We start from the raw sequence: 24,768 nt of genomic DNA, 5'->3' as shown, positions 1-24,768 counted from the left end.
TTGCGGCAGGTGCAGTGGCCACCCAAGTTCAAGCCGGAGATGCCTCCGCGCTATGACGGTGCAGCGGACCCGTCGGTTTTCCTGCTGGCGTACGAGGAGGCCGTTCTGGAAGCCAGGGCGACGGCAGGATCATCGCCAACTAGTTCCCAATGGCCCTTGTAGGCGCGCCACGCGCCTGGCTCCTCCATTTGCCGGAGTCTTCTGTTTCCACCTGGGAGGAGCTACGCAACCTCTTCATCACTCGCTTCAGGGAACTGGCGGCCCCCATCGTCGCAGCTCTTCTCGGTGGTTCGCAAGCACCACCCTCAGATCGGCATGTCAAGCTATACTTTCGCCAGATCGGCGCCGCTTCCAAGTGCCCGGGGGCTCCGCCTGGCGAGGCCGCGCCTGAGGCCGACCTCGCCTTCGACTTAGAGGATCATCCCGCCTCCACCGTTGGCTCGGATGCGCTCCCGATGTTGTGCGCGCCCACCATCTTCCATGTATCAATCACCAAGACGCTCGTCGATGGTGGCACCAGCCTCAATGTGCTCTCCGTCGAAGCCTTCAGCCTCCTTCACGTACTGTTTGAGCGGCTCCGCCCCAGCAAGCCCTTCTCAGGGGTTGGCGGAGGCTCCGCCCGCTCCCTGGGGCAGATCCGCCTCCCCGTGACCTTCAGCACGCGCGACAACTACCGCACCGAGCTCATCAGCTTCGACATCGCCCGCATTGGCCTCTCGTACAAAGCCATCCTTGGGTACCCAGCTCTGGCCCAGTTCATGGCAGGAACCCATCTTGCTTACAACCTCAAGAAGATGTCGGGGGGCGAAGGTGTCCTTACCAAAGGGGGACGCCAAGGAGGCCCTGGCGGCGCTCAAGCTTGCCCTCAAGGCCACGGCGGCAGCATGACCCGCCGACGCGGATACCTCTAAGGCCAAGGGAGCCTCCCCAACCAAGAAGAAGCAGTTCTTCACTCAGGACAAGGCAGAAACCAAGCAATTGTCGGTCGAGGAGGATGGGTCCTCAGGGGCAACCTTTACCATAGGCGCCAACCTTGAGCCTGGTCAGGAAGAGGAGCTAGTGAAGTTCTTGCGTGCAAACAAGGGAGTGTTCGTTTGGGAGCCCGATCAGCTGGTAGGGGTCCCAAGAGAGGTAATAGAGCACCACCTGAAGGTGTGCCCCAATGTATGCCCCGTGAAGCAGAAGGCGAGGCGGTAGTCCACGGAGAAGCAAGCTTTCATCATCCAAGAAACCCGCAAATTGGAGGCTACGGGTGTCATTTGCGAGGTTCGGTACCCTGAGTGGCTGGCGAACCCCGTCTTTGTCCCCAATAAAGGCATGAAGGAGCAGATGTGCGTCGACTTCACCAACCTCAACAAGGCCTACCCCCAAGATCCGTTCTTGCTTCCACGCATCGACCAGATCGTCGACTCCAACACCGAGTGCGACTTGCTATGCTTCCTGGATGTGTCGTCAGGATATCACCACATCAAGATGGCGGAAGAAGATGTGGAGAAGATGGCCTTCCTGACCCCGTGTGGGGTGTACTGCTACACTTGCATGCCATTCGGGCTGCGCAACGCGGGTGCAACCTTCCAGCGGCTCATGCACATCGCCTTAGGGCGGCAGCTCGGGACAAACGTTGAAGCCTACGTCGCTGACATCGTGGTGAAGTCTCGGGAGGCCTGGATGAGACCTTTGAAAGCCTTTGCCAGGTGGACTTGCGGCTCAACCCGGAGAAATGTGTGTTTGGCGTTCCTTCCGGCAAGCTACTGGGTTTCCTGGTGTCCCACAGGGGGATCGAGGCCAACCCAGAGAAGGTCAAGGCCATTGAAGACACCGTAGACCCTCAAGGAAATGCAGAAGTTGGCTGGTCAGGTGACTATGTTGGGGCGCTTCATCTCCAAGCTGGGAGAGCGCGCCCTACCCTTCTTCAAGCTGATGAAAAAGAAGGGCCCGTTCGAGTGGACCCCAGAGGCCTACCAAGCTTTTCAAGACCTCAAGAGATACCTGACCAACCCTCCAATGATGGTGGCACCACGACCTCGTGATCCCCTAGTGCTCTATCTTGCCGCCACCCTGTACTCAGCCAGCGCGGCTCTGGTGGCGGTTCGGGAAGAACACCAAGCCAAGGGTGCATCACGCCGTGCCACGCCTCCAATAGAGACGACGCAAGACCAGAAGGGCACCACGAGGGCTGCAGCAGCAGCAACAGAGGATCAGGCTCGGCATGACGATGCCCCCAAACTCGCGAAGACTTCGGCAAGCGATCAAGCGTCGGGGGCTCTACCACCTCAGGAAGAACCCCAGCTTCCGGAAGACGCAAACCTCATCAGCACGCCTACCCTCGTCGAACACTCAGTATACTTCATCAGCACAGTGTTGCAGGATGCAAGAGCACGGTACCCCATGCCTCAGAAGCTCCTACTCGCGCTCCTGGTAGCCTCGTGAAAGCTACGACACTACTTCCAGGGCCACCCCATCAAGGTCGTCTCAGCTTACCCATTGGAAAGAGTGCTCAGGAGCCCCAACTCTGCCAAAAGGGTCGCTGAATGGAACATCGAGTTGGAAGCATTCCAGTTGGAGTTCAGTACTACCAGGGTCATCAAGGGAGCCGCGCTCGCTGATTTTTTGGCAGAATGGATAGATGCCCCAACGCTCGAAGTTGGCGAAGACCGGTCCATCTTGCCGGGAAGCGAGGCGCCTGATGGCTGGGTCATGTATTTCGATGGTGCCTTCGCGCGCCAGGGCGCGGGGGCTGGAGCAGTACCCATCTCGCTCCCTCAGGACAAGCTCTACTATGTCATGCAGCTCTGCTTCCAGCAGGGCGAGAAGGTCTCCAAGAACATTGCAGAATACGAAGGCCTCATAGCCGGCCTGAAGGCTGCAGCGACGCTGGGGGTGAAGCGTCTCACTATCAGGAGCGACTAACAGCTCCTCGTCAACTTCTCCAACAAGGTATACGAGCCGAAGGACAAGCACATGGAAGCATACCTCACGGAGGTGCGTAAGATGGAGAAGCAACTTCTAGGCCTGGAGTTGCAGCACGTGCCCCATGGCACCAACAAGGAAGCCGACGACATCGCCAGAAGAGCATCCAAGCGACAGCCCCAGGGGCCTGGCGTCTTCGAGGAGCGGCTCTTCAAGCCGTCAGCAACGCCACCGCTTTCAAGAACAGCTCAACCTCGGGAGGAACTCCCGCAGCCGCCTTCCACAGGAGCCCCGGCCTGTGGCCCGACCTTGGGAGCACGCCTACTCCTGGCGCTCGAGCCCCAGGAGGGATGCTGGACCAAGGAATTCACGGAATACCTGATGCAAGGGACGTTGCCGGAGAAGGAGGAGGACGCGGAGCGCGTGGCTCGTCAGGCCACAACATACTGCATCCGGGATGGTGAGTTGTACAGGAAGCGACCAAATGACGTTTCACTGTGTTGTATCTCCAGGGAACAGGGGAAAGAGCTGATAGCCGACATACACGGCGGGGACTGCGGGCACCACTCATCGTCGTGAACCCTCGTCGGTAAGGCATTCCGAAGTGGATTCTACTGGCCTACAACGCTCAACAACGCAGCTGAGCTGGTGAAGTCCTACGAGGCCTGCCAATTCCACACCAAGCAGATCCATCAGCTAGCTCAGGGCTTCCAGACCATTCCACTCTCGTGGTCGTTCGCAGTCTGGGGGCTGGATATTCTAGGCCTGTTTCCTCGGGCGCCAGGGGGCTATCGATACCTCTATGTCACCATCGGCAAGTTCACTAAGTGGCTGGAGGTTGAAGCCGTCCGCGCCATCCCAGCTGGCTCTACGGTCAAGTTCATCAAGGGCCTCATGAGCCTTTTTGGGGTCCCCAACCGCATCATCACTGATAACGGCTTGCAGTTCACTAGTAATCTCTTCAAGTCATACTGTGCTAACCTTGGAACGCAGATCTGCTATGCCTCGGTAGCACACCCCGGGAGCAATGGCCAGGCACAATGCGCCAACGCGGAGGTCCTGAGGGGCCTCAAGACCAGGACCTTCAAGAAGAAGCTCGAAGCCTATGACAGGGGCTGGCATGACAAGCTCCAGTCCGTGATGTGGTCGATCCGCACCACCATCACCAAGCCAACGGGCGAAACCCCGTTCTTCCTCGTCTATGGAGCAGAAGCAGTCCTCCCTCACAAGGTCAAGCATCGCTCAGCACGGGTCCTGGCGTTTGATGACACGCAGCAAGACGCCACACAGGGGATGGACCTCATGTTGGGGGAGGCACATCGCCGCGAAGCTACACTACGGGTAGCAAGGTACCAGCAGGCGCTGCGGCGGTACCACTGTCGCAGCGTCCACTCCAGGACTCTTGAGGTGGGTGAGCTCGTCCTGAGGCGGGTGCTCTCCAGGGAGGGGCTGCATAAGCTCTCACCCATGTGGGAGGGCCCGTTCAAGGTCGTCCACGTCTCCAGGCCTGGCACCACGCGCCTGGAGACACAGGACGGGATACCCGTCCAAAACGCCTGGAACATCGAACACCTCCAGAAGTTCTACCCATGAAGAAAGGCCCAGTGCCTGTGAAGAAGGCCCGGTGCCTGTGAAGAAAGGCCCAGAGCCTGTGAAGAAGGCCCGGTGCCTATGAAGAAAGGCCCAACGCATGTGAAGCAAGGCCCCGTGCCTATGAAGAATCGCCGCCCGTGACACTCTCACGTAATAATGAGTGGGGTTGTACACACCCCGGAGCCTTAGGAGTGCCGCCCTTGGGCCTCAGGGGCTCCCTCCCATGCTGAGTGGCAGCACTTAGCTCCGTGCTGGTGATAAGACGTCGAAGACTAGACTAGGTGCCGGGCGCGGCTTTTCATTTGCTTTCCGAAGTTGGCTCGCCCCTCTTTTAATTGAAATTTGCTTTCTGGTATCTCTTGCTGGTCCCATTTTATCGCTTTCTGCCTCTGTTTCTGCCTTCGCCTCTTTGGTCGACCTGTACTCTCCCTCGCGTCCCTCGCAAGGGGGATGAACAGGTACCTTCTTGAGCTTCCTCCTTCTATATTTTTGCGAGGCACCCTCGTTCGAGCCCCAAGCTGGCGCACCTCTCCTAATCCGTGCCCCACGGGTATCGCGACACAAAGCACCGAGTCAAGGCCAGCGGCGCCTATGACCAAGCCCCGGGTGAACGATGAACCTCTTGACGAATTTTTTGCAGTTCCTAAGCGTATATCAGGGCAAGGAGGCCTCGACGGGTACTAGGAAGCAAGCGCCTCGTGAGGAGGAGGACACTCAAAACAAGTCGAGCTAAGTTATCCCTACATAAAACGACGATGTCGCAACACAGCACAGGAACGGCGAACACAACATAACAATTAAGATCATAGTTTGGCACACGCCCCTCCGGGGCCCATTCTAGTTTCTTTCTGATGCAGGAAGGAAAAGAAGAACAAAATAAAAGCGACGCCTACAGCGGTCCATGGGGGCAGGCCCCAGCGCCTTCCGGAGCTCAGCCGGACCCCTCCTCACACTTCATGGAGGTGCGGCGACGAGATGATCTGCCACAGTCTTCGAAGCGGGCACGGCGGCATGGCGGCTGGTTGTAGCCGCCACTGCTAGAGCTGTCGCTAGGGGAAGAGCTGCCATAGCCGGACGAGACGCGGTCGGCACCAAGGGCGGGTTCGCCCTCATCCTCGTCGCGGCCGTCGCCAAGGCCGAGCACCTCCTCGCCGTCGTTCACCTCGGGGCAGCACCCGACGCTGCGACCATCTTCCCCAAACACCCTCACATAGAGGGTCGCATCATCGTCGTACTTGAAGTGGAGGGTGCACCGCCTGCCCAGGTCGCGCGCGCGGGCAAACGTCTGCCAACCACGAGCCAGAGCTATATTGCCCACGACAGAGACCTCGACCACGACCGAGGAAGCCCCGCTGCAGCAGCCGTCTGCCTATAGCCAAAGCCTGCCTGGACCTGAGGCCGTCAGCTCATCGGCGAAGAAGCATGGGAGCTGAAGCCAGTTTCCCGTCGGGTTCTCTGACCAAACGACGAACTCCGGTAGCATCTCCGCCGAGTGGAAGCGCGGCCTGGGAGGCAGTGCAACCACGACACGTCTCCCTTCATCGATGGGACCGCCATGACCGGAGCGACCCCTGCCCTGCGAAGTGGCACCACCACAGCTGTGTGGGGTCGCAGCGGGTGTTGTGGTGTGCTTGCGTGGACGGCCGCGTCCACGCTTGGGCATCGGAGAGCCGGGCCCCTCGCGAGGGGCCTTCCCCTTCTCTGTGGCAGTGAACCTCCTCGACGGTGCCATTGGTAGCAGGAGAGGAGCAAGGAAGGAGAAGAAGCGGGAGAGGCAGAGGAAAGATGGGCGACGGGGGCTCCGCCCCCTCCCATTTATACCAGGATAAGGCCAACCAGCACCCCATGTGATCAAAGGTAATGATGGTTTTCCTTGCATGTTGCAGGGACTTGTCAAGTCGGGCAGTTGCCGAGGCAGCGTGGGGAAGCGGAGACGCCCACGTCCAATCAACCGCCACGCGTCGACCAAGGTCGCAAGCTATTGAGGCCCGCGGCGCTCCGCACTTGACCTTTGGCTTCGCCTCGAAGCCAAGCTCGAGCGCGCCTTGGGCCCGGGGGCTACTGTCGGTGTTCTGGGAACGGGGGTCCCCAGACTTGCCTGCCCGTGGCCCATGGCGTGGCTTTGCTAGCAGCCTTATACGACCCATCTTCATCAACAAGGCATTCAAGACCCTCGCGAGGGGCCAAGCCTCGCGAGGCGGACGATGCAAGACCTCCTCAGGAGCGACCTTGCCAGGCAGGCTCACGAGGGGCGGAGAGTTCAAGGCAAGGCAAACCTCGCGAGGTTCTTGTGATGTGAGCAGTGACGATCGAGACCAGGCGGGTGCCAGGGGGCACCAGCGCGTGCAGTGTCCTTGTTTTCTCTTTGGTGCTAAGGGGGCAAGCGCAAGCGTTGAGTACCGAGGCATCAAGCAAGGTTTCCATACTGGTGCAACAAGACCAAGACCAGAAGGACGGCAAGACGGAGGTCACCATGGAGCCCAAGGCGGCGTCACCACCAGAGCCTTTTGCAGGCGAAGACCACTTTTGTCAGGATAAGCTGTACTAGTTGTCCCCCTTCAAATTGGCCGTTGTTGGCTCCCATCCCGCTCAATATTTGGGGAGAGGACTAGTACCTCTATAAACAGGACTAGCCGCCACCATAGCTAGCGGAAGATGCCTGAGCTGATCAAATCCACACACACACAAGTTTGCCAAGCACAAGAACACCTCAACCTCAGGAGGCTGTTCTTCCCCTTGTACTATTCATCATCAGCCCAAGAGGCAATCCACCACCACAACACTGGAGTAGGGTATTACACCACAACGGTGGCCCAAACCAGTATAAATCTTGTGTCCCTTGTGTTGTGAGTTTGTTGAGTTAGTTCGTAAGATCTTAGCCGAGTCAGGACGTGGATCGGTAGGGGGGAATCTTCGCGTGCACCCCAGTGTTCAAACCTTAAGGGTCTTGCCTGAACCCGTGATCCGACACTATTTCATTTCTTTCATGCATATGTAAATCATTCTCATGGTCTAGCAAGTATTGTTCTAAAGGGTCAGTAGGTGGCACAACAATAGAAGCAAGACTAATTAATTCATCCTTATTAGGAAATTCTTTTTCATGATGATTTCTACTAAACTTGGAAAAATTAAACTCATGAGACTCATCCCCAAATCTAACACCCACAGTTTGTTTCTTACAATCTATCTTAGCATTAACTGTGTTCAAGAAAGGTCTACCAAAGACAATGGGAACAAAAGTCATCTTGTGGGGAACCAAGAACAAGAAAATCAGTAGGGTATTTTATTTTCCCACACAAGACTTCAACATCTCTAATCATCCCACAAGGTGATATGTGTCTCTATTTGCAAGTTTAATAGTAACATCTATGTCTTCTAACTTTGTAGGTGCTATGTCTTTCCTAATTTCTTGATACAAAGTGTAAGGGTGTTGGATGATATTTTGTCATGGTTTTGCAAGTTTACAAATTTTAAATCGTAAACGGAAGTTTGAGAAAAAATATTAACTTGGTTCTCATTTGCCAAGTTAAAAAGAAATCATAGTGATGTACAGGGGTGGTGACAATCAGACACCGAGGTCACACACGCGTGGCTTAGAATTTTGCGTGGCTTAGTAGATGGCAGCTTTCTCTAAGAAAAAAAAAGATTATAAGTGGGACACGTAGCTTAGAGGAATAATAAGTACACTTGGTGGATTGATTGGTACGTGCTGGATTACTTGGACCATTCACTACTACGTGCACATACATGTTTAGATGCATGCACACATGACAGCCGTTGGCAGAATTGATTTGAACTTTTGGAGTTAGTTTGGTTGGATAAGTACGCATGCGTGATATCCTGAAGTTCCACCACAGGTGCGGAGCAAACTATTGGTTAGTGGCCGTTGAATCTAATCCAGGATAAGCCTCACGAGGGACATATATAATGATCAGAGGCGCCGTGGGGAGGTGGGGTTGGAGTTCTTGGGCCGCTGCCAAGGGCAATGGCGCACTTCTCTTCTCACAACATCCATGCCGCCGCCACCGCCGCCAACAGTGCCATACACACACAATTACGTTGGTGGTGTCCCGTGGCACAACCTGACGATTGAATCATCGTCGCGCGTTCTTCCCTTCGATCAACAAAAGAAGAGTTATGGCATCTCGCGGCTCTACATGGTGCTCCAATCGCCATCATAAATATATAATGATCAATAGTTCAGTACTCCGTTCAATCTTCATCACTTCGAGTCTCCGATCATTGGCGTTGCTAGGTGAGCGAATCGCATGAAGGTAACATGTCGTTATTTCATTTATTTCCTTTTTTTGTCCTTTCTGCTACAACTGCAGATTTGTGGCATCTTGTGGCTCAACATGCCGATGTCGTCGCCGCCGATGCGTGTTGATTCAATATATATAAAAAGAGAGTCTATGACATCTCGCGGCTCTACATGGTGCACCAATCGCCGCCGCGGATGTATATTGATCCAATATAAAAGAAGAGGTTGGTGACATCTAGCGGCTCTACATGGCGATCTAATCGCCGCCGCGGAGGTGTGTTGATCCCATACAAAAAAAGAGTGATGGCATTCTGCGGCTCAACATGGCGATCCAATCGTCGCCGCGGATGTCAGTTCATCCGGTATGAAAATAGAGCGATGGAATCTTGTGGCTCTACCTGGCACCAAATCGTCGCCGTGGATGTGTCACAGCTCGATATGTAAAAAGAAGATTTATGGCGTCTTGCGGCTCTACCTGGCGCCCAATCGCCACCGCAGACGTGTCACGACGCCGTGGATGTTGTTCTTTGAGGATGCCTGATGGCAGAATTCTGTGGCTCGTGGTGATCTACAAAACTACGTACTTCTTGACGTACTTCTGTGGCTCCATGGAAAGCAACATGCATACATGCACACTCTAAGTTTACATGATGAATCATCATGCTTATGCATCAGGATGGTGTATAGAGACTTTGTAAGAAAGATTCAGCATGATGTGCAAGAGTTAACTGCATTGTGAGTTGAGCACGTGTTAGTAAGGACATGGCCATCTACATAACTAAGACGCCATTTTTAAAGTTTATATAACCATTACTCAGATCAACCGACAATTCATTATTTCCGTCTCAGCTGGCTTACTCTCTTTCGCGGTCGATGAGGCCGGAGTTTGCATACAAAGCCTAACTGAGAAGATGGCTCATGGAGAACTGAAGTTGAATATTCCTTCATTGATGATACATCATGACTCTACATGTTGACATGGAGAAATGCAGTTGTTTCGACCTTTTATAGAAAGGCTTATCATGATTTGAAGAGATGTTGTAATCCCCTTACGTGTAAACATTTCACATAATGGATTTGGCCTTCGTGCTACCGTGGTTTTTTACCCAGCTTGGGTTTTCCACGTTAAAATGTGTGTCCCCTCTCTGTGCTTCGATGGTTTCTTTTATTTCCATGCATATCATTGTGAAGGCGTGAGCTAGAGATTTATAAATATAAATGACCATTTGATGTAGCTTAATCGGAGGTATTATGCGAGTGTATACTTGCAGATGTAATTAACTGGAATTCTTTCGAGGTTCCAGGAATTAAGGACTTTCGCAATCGTCTCAGTCAGATATATATTCAGGCGCAATATGGAGCATACATGTGAAATAGAAATAGGCAATCCTTTGATAACTCCATAAAGTGAGTCTCCTATTTCCGTGTATTTGAAGTACTGAATTTGTATACAGTCGTATACTGGCACGCCCGCACCTAAAATGCCAACGCGGATATACTTAATATTTATCTCGCATAAAACAAATGGCACGCCCGGTGGGACATGAGTCTCCTCCCATCTTCGCTGCCTTATATGGTCATCGATGTCATACTCCTGCAAATCATTGTAAAAGGAGCATTTTTGGTACGGAAAGTATTATTCAAGGGGCAATTTTGCCTAGAATTTTGTCGATTCAGTTTATATCACAAGGCACGTATATGTATTTATTGGCCAACCACTGATGCGGTGAATCGGTGACATACAAGATATCTTGTGCCACCTTTTTTAGCTGGACATGTATGCATCCCAACTGGTGCGAAATCAAGGTAAAAGTATTTAGAATTGACCATTTGTTTACCGAATGTTTGATGCCAATGTGGCCAGATTTTAAATATTTGAGCGAAGTACTACCTGGGCATGTTCTATCACATCGGCCAGCTGGTAATCCTTGCAGTAGTGAAGTATAGATAATGCAAAAATATGGCGTGAAAATTAGTTTTTGACTTATGGTATTCAGAGATCAATCAATCAGAAATGTTGTCCTTCAACCGCTGCATGAACAGTCTCATAAACACAGTTTAAAGATTGTGGTGTTCTACACTCTAATCTCTGGATGCACGATCTACTAGTGGCCAATATTTGAAAAGCTTATTCTTCAGTACTGAGCTGAGTCAAATTCGCCTATGCACCAGTACTTGTCCATGGAGAGACAACTGTTTGTTTTTGTTTTGAGCAGAAATAAGGGTCGACTCAAGTATCATTGCACCATCTTCAGTTGTTTGCAGAACAGACTGAGCAGCAACAGATGTAGGGGCAGAAGTTTTAGTAATTTCTGAAGTACGATAAGCCTTGACGACATGAGTGGGTATCCGTCAGCTCAGTGTCGCTCTTTTCAGAAATAACTCTATCTGTCAAGCAAGTTTTCAGTAAGTATTGCTGTACTGCAGGTTCTTATTACAGCAATACTGCGCAATGAATTTATATGTTGTACGAGACTTCATGATTACCACACAATAATATTCGCAAGGAAAGCGAGACAACTAGGAAATGTCAGCTAGTTAAACATATGAAAGTTTTCTGCACAAGGAGTGGCTCTGCTAGCGACATTAAAAAAAAATTAGTTATGTGTGTTGATGATTTAAGGAGCTAGTTTCTTACCTAGACTAGGGGCAGCCTTATTTCCTTCAACAAAAGCACCTGGGAGTGGGACTTCACCTGGTAGTGGGACTTCATCTGGTAACTAACTGTTTTAGTCTCCTCAACTCTGGGCATAAAAAAAACTATGGGCATACAGGAGGCTGAAAGCAGCATACACGTGTGTGATTTCAGATTATTCATGCTAGAAAATATGCTCTGTTTTACTCATATCAGAGGCAAAAAAATAAAGTTTTCTCTGACTTCATGGAAGAGCAGCTTTGCTATTCTTGGGTTTTGGCAACAGTTGACGAGTCGTCGCCTTTTCAACTGAAAGTGTTTCAGAGTCTGTACGAAGTCAGAACACTGGTGTTTATTCAAAAGCAATAAAAAAATATAAGTTCAGCAGTATGTAACCAATATATTCAGTGGTCTGACTCTTGAATTGAGGGCAGTATGAGTGCAAGTTGCGTGGTCATCGTTTGGGAAACAGAGTCACATGAACCAATCGAGCCTTAGTCACTGCCAGGAACATGTGCCTTCGTAAAAATATTATGACTAATAAAAAGGGGCAGAAAATGTGCAGATTTGCTACAGTGTGAGCCAAATGACAGATCGACGGGCGGTGTAATCTACACGAAGAGGAGTTTACATCCGACACTACGGGCTAACAACATTGTCATCGAAATTTAAGAGGTGAACTCCAAAAAGGATTGATCTGAACTTGTTTAAGTGAAGAAGACACATTACTGCAGGAGATGTAAAGTTTGGGAAGATCTCTTGAAAAAATTAGTGCAAACAGCAGTAGAGGCACGACTGCGCAGTTGGCATCCACAATTTCTCTAGCACAAATCAGAGGGGACCTTTGGATCTCCCAGTTTACAGAGATATAGATAGCATACTCATACATGTGGTCAATAGTTTTTTATCACTTGTTCAGTCAGGAGATGATTCACAATATTTTCTTGGAATTTAGCAGAAGTAGCCAAGCAAAACAGATAGTCACATCTGACTTGGCGAAATCTACAGGCTAATTCTTAAGGAGACTGAGATTGAAGCTTTTATGGGGCTCTGATGCTCATTTAGGAAGAATATGTAGATGTTTGGGCTCCATTGACGGAATCCACAGAGCTGCTTAGTAATTCCTTTAGGTGACATTTGGAAAACAGGATCGTTGTCACAATGCTCGAGTCACATAATTTCATATAAAATCACCGGTGCATGTTTTCATGTAAGGTCCATGACAGCGTGGTAGTTCCCATAGTCATGTTATTTGTGACCCGGCAGCGTGCTCAAATAAAGCCATGTTATCACAGGTCTGCTCGCATAGCAGAGACACTCGCCATCATCATGATGTCATGCAGAAACTCATGTTTTGGTAATATTGTATGAGAATCTTGTCGGTTCCAACTTATCTATACCTAATTTAATTTTGCCAGCTCAGTTTGTGTGCCGCACGAAGTACAATGGTCTTCAATAGACAGTGTCTGCTCTTTGAGGTATATCACAGGCTATCAAATTTATTGGTCATAAGATTTCATAGTTGAGCTGTCGAATCACCCCCTAGATGATCAGCAGCTTGTAGTGCTACATAAAAGAAATCACACGTTCTCTACATTGATCAAGAATGCCAGACTATCAAGATATCAGGTACACAAGCAGGGCAGTATATCATATGGCAAACAATTGTCAAATCTGACCTCATCTATGAGTGTTTGTTCCTAGTTGAAGTTGACACATCTCGAGTTGTTTACAATGTGATCAGGGACATATCTTCGCTCCGCAGTAGGTGCATGTTATTGTCATGTTTCAAAAAAAAAACATCTACAACCAAGCTGACCTACAGAATGGTATGGTGTGATTCCAAAGATTATATTTAAGCTGAGTAGTAGCTGAAACTGACAGAATTGGCATTCAATTTTTCCGATGTGAGGCATGCATGCCAAAATATTTGATTTGTCCCAGATGCTTTCACAAGACAGGTAGAGCGCATACATAATCTGAATATTCTGTATCAAAGCAACCGCAAGAATCATCCATAAAGTATTAGCTTACTCATGACAAAAGGCCATGGTGATGCTCTCTCCCTAGTATTTTTTTCAATAAAGCTTAGTTAAAAAGCCTTTCACCATGATATGTCAAGGGGAGGACGGTTTAGAATGCATATGGTGGCATCGTGGAACTTTCTAATGCCACCCAGGTGCCACTGGTATGCTGTTTTTTTAAGTTGTCATACTCAAGCTGGGGCCTATCAGAACAAGGGGGTCGCATGTTGCCAATGCTTTCCGGATATGACACCTTGCTGCCATTTAACACAGATAATCGGTAGGTGTGCAAACATCCTTTACAAGTTACTTGTGCTATCAAGTAGGGCCACCTCGATGGTACCACACGTATGCCTTACAGGGCACATGGGTCACTTAGAAATACATCATTGCCACACAACATATGCAGATCTGCTTGTACACATGACAACTTACAAGAGAAATGACATTGCCTCAATTTTTGTGGTGCTTCAAAATTTATTTAATGTGAGAATTGTGCTCTTTAAGAATCAAGTAGGGGTAGAAGTCTTTTATTTGAGAGGTTGATATAGTAGTTCTAGTCTATTCTCTTGCGCGCCTGACGCTGCGGTAAATTGTTCCCGCAAAAGGCTACCTGAAGTAGCAATTTAGCCATCTGACTACATCAGTTTGCAGATTTGGAGCACATGATACAGAGGTTTGGTGGGTCTGAATTATGCTGGCTTGATGTCACAAGGAGTATATAGTATCGTGAACCTATTATAAGCATGGGGAAGTTTACTGATGCCCCCAACGCAGCAACGAATAACACACCAAGCGGTTGTGCTCAGTAAAATGTAGATTATTATATGTTTTTGAGGTGAAATTTTTCTAAGACTAAATAGATTTACTCCAAAGTCTACCATGAGATCATTCAGTCAAAATTTTCCGCTCAATTCATGTTGCAAATAAGTTATCAAAACAAGTCAGCTCTTTGACAGTTCTCGATGCTTTTTGACATGCATGCAATGTATATAAGAGCACCCACACCACAGCTGGACAGAAAGATTCACCAAAAAGCATTGTGTTATTAGGATGCTACATTTCTTTTAGGATATTAGGATGCTAGATTGAAGAAGAGAAGTGTCGTACAGATTTTTGAGCACATTGGTAGAACAGGAAGTACCAAATGATCCATGGTTGTTGATGTTTCTACAGCTTTGGGTTAAAGCTTGGAAATAATGTTATCACATGTTCGCAGGGCAGCATGGAAATTCAAACATTGGATGTCTATACCATAAGCTATGCCACCGGTGATGTTACACCACCTATAACAGCAAATGTTATTTTTTTTTATCGTGGAAATGTTTCGATCAATCATGGAAATATAGCTACATACAGTGGCAAGTATTTATGAAGTCAGCAAAAAAAACAAGCAAATGGTATGAGTCTACTGAATTCTTGCTAGAAGTACCACCCTGGTATTTGCTTGACCTTTTTTTAGAGAATAGTAGAGCTTTGCTGTTTGGTTCCCGTGATAATGTGAAACCCTCCAACTAGGCAGGTTGTCATCATGGCAGCTAGAAATTCACAACAGAGTTGATAAAACCATCTTGAGTTGCAGCATGATCTTTCATTGTGGCTCACGAGAAAAGGTACTGACACATATATGGTACTAGAAACATGTTTGGCACTATAGCATGTAACTGTGCAAGAGAGTTGATAAATCACTTGAGGTGTGGTATGTTCTTTCACCACAAGAAAACTTATGGAAGTACTTCTTGATGTTTTGAAGCTCTGATTGGCACTATATAAGTAAGATGGTCACAAAGATGTTGCTCTATAGAATTACAGTATTCCCCTTATCGTCCTATTGGCTGGCACCATTATGGTCGCAATATGGCATATACACGACACGGATTTTCGTCGTAAATCTATCGAACTACATGTTCCATATCAGATTTATCGTCCTATTGGTTGGCACCATCATGGTCGCAATATGGCATATACACGACATGGATTTTCGTCGTGACTCTGTCGAACTACATGTTCAGATATCAGACTTACCTATTGGCTGGCACCATCATGGTCGCAATATGGCATATACACGACACGGATTTTCGTCGTGAATCTATCGAACTACGTGTTCCATATCAGATTTATCGTCCTATTGGTTGGCACCATCATGGTCGCAATATGGCATATACACGACACGGGTTTTCGTCGTGACTCTATCGAACTACATGTTCAGATATCAGACTTACCTATTGATTGGCACCACCATCATGGTTGCAATATGGCATATACACGACTTGGATTTTCGTTGTGACTCTATTGAACTACAAGTTCAGATATCATACTTATTTGTCTTATTGGCTGGCACCATCATGGTCGCAATATGGCATATACACTACATGGATTTTCGTCGTGGCTTTTACCGAACCACCCGTTCAAAAATCAGATTTGTCATCCTATTGACCGGCACCATCATGGTCGCAATGGGATTGAGTCCCTAGTTTGGCATATACTTGACATGGATTTTTGTTGTGGCTTTTGCCAAAATATAGTTTTTTTTCTAATGAGACTGACTTTCTGTCTTGACATAGACACAACATGGTTTTTCATCGTGGCTTTTGCCAAAAATACAGTTTTGCAAATAAGATTGGATCTCTATTTTAGCATCTGACAACATGGTTTTCGTTGTGGCTTTGCTAAAACAATATTGGTTTACGAATGATCCCGACTCTCTACCATAGCATATACATGAGATGTATTTTTGTTGTGAAGTACAAATTTGAGGGATGAACTTTATCATCCACTTGGTCACAAACATGGCCACAATGGGGCAACTCAGATGGGGTAAAACACGCATACACGTCATGGACTTCGATGTGGTTTCATTAAATATACATATTTAAATATGAATTACATTTTCGCAAGCTTATAGCATGGACATACGCTAAGGCATGCACCATTTTGACAATGAAGTCTCGTCAGCAAATTACAGGGACACATTTTGATGCGAAATTTTGCTTGTATATGAGATTGGTTCAAGTACACGAACATGATAAGACGACAATATGAGGAAATATATGTCGAGTAAAGTTTCAAGAAGAACGAGGTAGTATATAAATTTACCCGAGAAAGTACAAAATGCAAAAGTTCCAGTCAACAATTTAGTTGTGATACTACCAGAATGAAGCCTGTAATAGCAAATAAGGATATGAGCAAGCTACAAAAATACAGAAGTGCCGCTAAGTGCAGTCCGAATTGCTACGCATTCTAACTCCACTTAGCGAGGGGCATTTGTTGGATCATATTTTGTCATGGTTTTGCAAGTTTACAAATTTTAAATCGTAATCGGAAGTTTGAGAAAAAATATTAACTTGGTTCTCATTTGCCAAGTTAAAAAGAAATCATAGTGATGTACAGGGGTGGTGACAATCAGACACCGAGGTCACACACGCGTGGCTTAGAATTTTGCGTGGCTTAGTAGATGGCAGCTTTCTCTAAGAAAAAAAAAGATTATAAGTGGGACACGTAGCTTAGAGGAATAATAAGTACACTTGGTGGATTGATTGGTACGTGCTGGATTACTTGGACCATTCACTACTACGTGCACATACATGTTTAGATGCATGCACACATGACAGCCGTTGGCAGAATTGATTTGAACTTTTGGAGTTAGTTTGGTTGGATAAGTACGCATGCGTGATATCCTGGAGTTCCACCACAGGTGCGGAGCAAACTGTTGGTTAGTGGCCGTTGAATCTAATCCAGGATAAGCCTCACGAGGGACATATATAATGATCAGAGGCGCCGTGGGGAGGTGGGGTTGGAGTTCTTGGGCCGCTGCCAAGGGCAATGGCGCACTTCTCTTCTCACAACATCCATTCCGCCGCCACCGCCGCCAACAGTGCCATACACACACAATTACGTTGGTGGTGTCCCGTGGCACAACCTGACGATTGAATCATCGTCGCGCATTCTTCCCTTCGATCAACAAAAGAAGAGTTATGGCATCTCGCGGCTCTACATGGTGCTCCAATCGCCATCATAAATATATAATGATCAATAGTTCAGTACTCTGTTCAATCTTCATCACTTCGAGTCTCCGATCATTGGCGTTGCTAGGTGAGCGAATCGCATGAAGGTAACATGCCGTTATTTCATTTATTTCCTTTTTTTTGTCCTTTCTGCTACAACTGCAGATTTGTGGCATCTTGTGGCTCAACATGCCGATGTCGTCGCCGCCGATGCGTGTTGATTCAATATATATAAAAAGAGAGTCTATGACATCTCGCGGCTCTACATGGTGCACCAATCGCCGCCGCGGATGTATATTGATCCAATATAAAAGAAGAGGTTGGTGACATCTAGCGGCTCTACATGGCGATCTAATCGCCGCCGCGGAGGTGTGTTGATCCCATACAAAAAAAGAGTGATGGCATTCTGCGGCTCAACATGGCGATCCAATCGTCGCCGCGGATGTCAGTTCATCCGGTATGAAAATAGAGCGATGGAATCTTGTGGCTCTACCTGGCACCAAATCGTCGCCGTGGATGTGTCACAGCTCGATATGTAAAAAGAAGATTTATGGCGTCTTGCGGCTCTACCTGGCACCCAATCGCCGCCGCAGACGTGTCACGACGCCGTGGATGTTGTTCTTTGAGGATGCCTGATGGCAGAATTCTGTGGCTCGTGGTGATCTACAAAACTACGTACTTCTTGACGTAATTCTGTGGCTCTACGTAATTCTGTGGCTCCATGGAAAGCAACATGCATACATGCACACTCTAAGTCTACATGATGAATCATCATGCTTATGCATCAGGATGGTGTATAGAGACTTTGTAAGAAAGATTCAGCATGATGTGCAAGAGTTAACTGCATTGTGAGTTGAGCACGTGTTAGTAAGGACATGGCCATCTACATAACTAAGACGCCATTTTTAAAGTTTATATAACCATTACTCAGATCAACCGACAATTCATTATTTCCATCTCAGCTGGCTTACTCTCTTTCGCGGTCGATGAGGCCGGAGTTTGCATACAAAGCCTAACTGAGAAGATGGCTCATGGAGAACTGAAGTTGAATATTCCTTCATTGATGATACATCATGACTCTACATGTTGACATGGAGAAATGCAGTTGTTTCGACCTTTTATAGAAAGGCTTATCATGATTTGAAGAGATGTTGTAATCCCCTTACGTGTAAACATTTCACATAATGGATTTGGCCTTCGTGCTACCGTGGTTTTTTACCCAGCTTGGGTTTTCCACGTTAAAATGTGTGTCCCCTCTCTGTGCTTCGATGGTTTCTTTTATTTCCATGCATATCATTGTGAAGGCGTGAGCTAGAGATTTATAAATATAAATGACCATTTGATGTAGCTTAATCGGAGGTATTATGTGAGTGTATACTTGCAGATGTAATTAACTGGAATTCTTTCGAGGTTCCAAGAATTAAGGACTTTCGCAATCGTCTCAGTCAGATATATATTCAGGCGCAATATGGAGCATACATGTGAAATAGAAATAGGCAATCCTTTGATAACTCCATAAAGTGAGTCTCCTATTTCCGTGTATTTGAAGTACTGAATTTGTATACAGTCGTATACTGGCACGCCCGCACCTAAAATGCCAACGCGGATATACTTAATATTTATCTCGCATAAAACAAAGGGATAGCACTCACACTAGCACCCGTGTCACATAAACCATGATAACAGTGATATCCTATTTTAACTGAAATGACAGGCAGGCCAACAACTAGTCTATTATTATCCTTTTTTCGGGTTTAGCAATTCTAGCAGCTTCTGCAGAGAAGTAAATAACATGCCCATCTATATCTTCCTCCAAGATATCTTTAACCATAGAAACATTAGGTTCTATCCTAATTTGTTCATCATTTTAGGTGTTCTCACATAGCTTTTGTTAACCACAGTTGAAACTTTAGCATGTTCATTTATCCTAACACGAAAAGGTGGTTTCTCTATATAAGCAGAAGGAACAACTGGATCAATATTATAAAGTATAGTTTCTTCTTTAACTAGTACTGGTTCTTTAATTTATTCTTTAATAAGTGGGTCATATTTAAACCACTTCTCTTTAGGGAGTTCAGCAAGAGTAGCAATGATTCACAAAAGGAGGCTACTATCTCAGAGTCAAGTCCATATTTAGTGCTAAATTTTTGAAAAGCATCGACATCCATAAAAGATTTAACACAATCATACTTAAGCTTTATACCTGACTCTTTACCTTCATCGAGTTCCAAATCTTCAGAGTTGTGTTTAATTCTTTCCAAAAGATCCCACCGGAATTCAATAGTCTTCTTCATAAAACAACCAACATAAGAAGTATCAAGCATGGTTTGATCATTGCGAGAAAGTCGAGCATAAAAATTCTGGATAATAATTTCTCTTGAGAGCTCATGATTGGGGCATGAATATAACATTTACTTAAGCCTCCCCCAAGCTAGAGCGATACTTTCTCCTTCACGAGGCCAAAAATTATATATATAATTGCGATCACGATGAACTAGATGCATAGGATAATTTTTTTGGTGGAACTCCAATTTCAAACGATTCCAATTCCATGATCCAATATCATCGGATAGCCTATACAATGCCAATGCTTTTCCCTTCAAAGATAAAGGGAAAACCTTACTCATCAACTCATTTACGGGTAAACCTGCAAGCTTAAACAACCCACAAATTTGTTCCACATATATCAAGTGCATATCAGGATGTTCAGTTCCATCTCCTGCATAAGGATTAGCTAGCAGTTGTTCTATCATACCAAAGGAAATTCATATTCAATATTTTTGGTAGGAGCAGTAGGTTGAGGGCTGGCTAATTGTGGTTCCGGACGAGGTGAAGATACCCCGGACAGACCCCTCAAAGGATTGTTTTCCATAGTAACAAGTGACAATAAATTTCAGTATACTAAATAAATGTTTCCTTACCGAATTCCACTTACCAAAGGCGCTTCACTCCCCGGCAATGGCGCTAGAAAACAGCCTTGATGACACACAAGTATAGGGGATCAGTTGTAGCTCTTTTTTATAAGTAAGAGTGTCGAACCCAACGAGGAGCAGAAGGAAATGACAAGTAGTTTTCAGTAAGGTAATGTCTGCAAGTGCTGAAATTGTAAGTAGCGAGTAGTTTGATAACAAGATAATTTCTAACTAGCAAGTAACGACAATAGCAACAAGTATGCAGCAAGGTAGCCCAGTCCTTTTGAGGCAAAGGACAAGCCAAAACGGTATCTTATAATAAGCAAAGTGTTCTTGACGGTACACGGGAATTTCATCTAGTCACTTTCATAATGTTGGTTTGATTTCTGTTTGCTACTTTAATAATTTGATATGTGGGTGGACCAGTGCTTAGGTGTTGTTCTTACTTGAACAAACCTCCTACTTATGATTAACCCTCCGCAAGCATCCACAACTACGAGAAAAGTATTAAGAATAAATTCTAACCATAGCATTAAACTCTAGGATCCAATTGGTCCCTTACGGAACAGTGCACAAACTGAGGTTTAAGTTTATGTCACTCTTGCAACCCACCATCTATTTACTACTCCACAATGCATTCCCTTAGGCTCAAATATGGTGAAGTGTCATGTAGTCGATGTTCACATGAAACCACTAAGGGAATCACAACATACATACCATCAAAATATGGAACATATATCAAATTCACATGATTACTTGCAACATGATTTCTACCATGACCTCAAGAACAAAAGTAACTACTCACAAATAATAAACATGCTCATGACCAGAGGGGTATTAATATGCATAATTGATCTGAACATATAATCTCCCACCAAATAAACTATAACACCCACAATGCGGCTATATCTCCCACGTGTCGGGGCACGACTTAGAGGCATAGCTGCATGGTAGGCTTGTCGCAAGATGGGTAATCTTTACACATCCCATGTACTGAATAAGAAAGGGATAAAGAGTTGGCTTACAATCGCCACTTCACACAATACATAAATAATCCATACATCATCCAAAGTACAATCAAAGGTCCGACTACGGAACCAAAAAAAAGAAGACAACCCCAAATGCTAATTCCCCGGTCGTCCCAACTGGGCTCCACTACTGATCATCCGGAAAAGAAACATAGTAACGGGTTGAATCCTCGTCGAACTCCCACTTGAGTTTGGTAGCATCACTTGCACTGGTACCCTCGGCACTTGCAACTCTTTGGAAGTATTTGTGAGTCACGAGGACTCAGCAATCTCACATCCGCGAGATCAAGACTATTTAAGCTTAAGGGTAGGAAAGGATAGTGAGGTGGAGCTGCAGAAAGCACTAGCATATATGGTGGCTAACATACGCAAAAGAGAGCGAGAAGAGAAGCAACGCAACGGTCGAGAAACTATAAGTGATCAAGAAGTGATCCTGAAGCTACTTACATTCAAGCATAACACGAGACTGTGTTCTCTTCCCGGACTGCGCTGAAAAGAGACCATCACGGCAACACATGCGGTTGATTCATTTTAATTAAGTTAAGTGTCAAGTTCTCTACAACCGGATATTAACAAATTCCCCTCTGCCACATAACCGCGAGCACGGCTCTCGAAAGTTTATACCCTGCAGGGGTGTCCCAACTTAGCCCATCACAAGCTCTCATGGTCAATGAAGGATATTCCTTCTCCTAGGAAGACCTGATCAATCTTGGAATCCTGGTTACAAGACATTTCGACAATGGTAAAACAAGAGCAGCAAAGCCGCCCGATGTGCCGACAAATCCCGATAGGAGTCGCACGTATCTCGTTCTCAAGGCACACCGGATGAGCACTCGTACAACTAAAACCAACCCTCGAGTTTCCCCGAGGTGGCGCTGCAAAGGACTCTAGTTCGGACCATCACTCAGAGGAGCACTGGCCTGGGGGGGTTAAAATAAAGATGACCCTTGAGTCTGCAGAACCCAAGGGAAAGGTATATGGTGGTAGGTAGGCAAATGGTAAAACCAAGGTTGGGCCTTGCTGGAGGAGTTTTATTCAAAGCGAACTGTCAAGGGGTTCCCATAACACCCAACCGCGTAAGGAACACAAAATCAAGGAACATAACACCGGTGTGGTGGAAACTAGGGCGGCAAGAGTGGAACAAAACACCAGGCATAAGGCCAAGCCTTCCACCCTTTGCGAGCATGGCGTAAACAGATTTAGGAAGGCAACTTTGCGAGCTCATGCCACTCACCACAAAGCATTACATGACAATATAAGCATACCAATAGCAAGATGACATGTTCATGAAGCTAAACATGGTAAGATCAAGTTCATATGATGCATGGATCACTAACAACAAGCATGGCAATATTGATTAACATGTTAACATTCTGCCAGGAACATTTTATAGCAAAAGTAGAGCAAGAACAAGACATGCTAGACCACTCTATAATTGCAAACAGGGGCATGGATGGATAGATCATAACCACATGTTCAAACATTCTTACTTAAATATCCCAAAATAAGCATGGATCTCACTGTAGCATCAAGTTTACATGGCATCAAAATAATAGCAGGAAAAGGACTTAGCAAAATCCCAAGTCCCTGAAAACAGCAACATCACGGAGCCTAGTTTGCATGCTTATTCTAGTCACCACATTGATCACAAAAATACAAGACAAGCACCCCTGTAAATATGGCATGTTTTAGTTCAAAGCACATGTAGACCTCAAATTCATACGATGCACACATCAAATGCAACAAAAATGACAAAACCTCATAAACTGATGACCTCCAGGAGCTAACATTTTATAGCACTCTTGCATCAACGAAAATGGCATCCAAATGAACATGAACATGCGTGGAAATGCTTCTATCATGGAGAGCTCAATGAGGCGAACAATTTGATATATCATATGCATCATTTGGAGCTACGGTCACCTAGATACGACATGAGGAACATGGCATGAAAATATTAGGATCCAAGGACTTAGAAGAAGAATTCGGATGCGCGCAGGATAGATATAACTTGAACGGGCGGAATGTAGGGGATGGCTCACCACACGGGCTTCGGCCCAGGAGCGGAGAGGAGGCCGACTGGAGGAGGTTGGCCAGACCGGGCGACGCGGTGGGCCGAGGCTGAAGATGAGCCTGACGCGGGGTGGGGCCCACGGGCTAAGTCTCCGTCCTCCTCCCGATCAGATTGGGAGCGAGAGGCAGCGCGGCGGTGGCGCGCATGGAACTCCGGCGAGGATGCAGGGACGGCGGGGAGGTCACGAGGCACTGGGACGAGTGGATCCGGTCTCTCCGGACCCGTTCCGGCCGGATCCGGCGGCAACATGCGACGGGGCGGCGACGAGGGAGCTCCGGCGACCACGGCAGCTTCCATGGCAACGGCGGCGAGCTTCTGCGGGGACATCGGCAAGGAGGCATGGTGCGCTGGAGCGGGCGGCTGGCGGCGGAGGTGCGAGGCAGCGTGGGCGGGAGGCTGGCATTGGAGGTGCGGGATGGTGGCATGGAGCGAATGCCGAGGCGGCGGCGAGAGGTCGGCAAGGTCGCGGCCTCCGGCGAGGTCCGGGTGGCCGGCGGGAGCTTGAGCGATAGCGGCGGAGCGCTCGGGCTCACGGGGCAAGGCGACAGACACGGTCGGGCTCGCGCGGGCTCGCGATGGGCTCCATGGGCTGGTGGTGCGGGGACGGCGGTGGCTCCGGATTATCTCCGGCGGCGGGGTGGACATGTCCGTCGGCGGGAGGAGGAAGAAAATAGGGTTTGTATCGCGAAATTTCGGGGGCAAACACATATTTATAGGTAGAGGGAGTTTGGAGTGTCCAAATGAGGTGTAGTTTTCGCCCACACGGTCGTGATCCGATGAAGGAGGACATGGAGATGGTTTAGATGGGTTATTGGGCCATTTTGGAGGGGTGTTGGGCTGCAACACACAAGAGGCCTTTGCGGTTACCCGGTTAACCGTTGGAGCATCAAATGGCCTCCAAACAGAACGAAATTTGACAAGCGGTCTACCGGTGGTGTACCAAGGCCACTTGGTAAATCTCGGTACATTTCGAGAACGTTTAACACCCGCTCACGAAAAGAGACAAGAGGGGTGCGCCGGTGCATGTAGGAGTGTCGGATTGCGAAACGGACAACGGGGGAAATGCTTGGATGCATTAGAAAAACATGAATGCAAATGCGATGCACATGATGACATGATATGAAATGCATGACATGAAAAAAATGCAAAACGAAGACAAAACCCAACCACGAAGGGAAATCTCATAACTTAAAGCCAAGAATGGCAAGAGTCAGAGTTACAAATATGGCAAGTTACATCCGGGGTGTTAAATAAACAATATAGTAATCAACTACAAGATGTAATCAACACTACTAGTCACCCCCTAGCAACAATCTATATTTCTGGT

The sequence above is a fragment of the Triticum dicoccoides genome, chromosome 2A, assembly GCF_002162155.2.
Source record: "Triticum dicoccoides isolate Atlit2015 ecotype Zavitan chromosome 2A, WEW_v2.0, whole genome shotgun sequence".
Classification (NCBI taxonomy): domain Eukaryota; kingdom Viridiplantae; phylum Streptophyta; class Magnoliopsida; order Poales; family Poaceae; genus Triticum; species Triticum dicoccoides.
The sequence above is the reverse complement of the archived record's forward strand: the minus strand, read 5'-3'. Positions refer to the sequence as shown.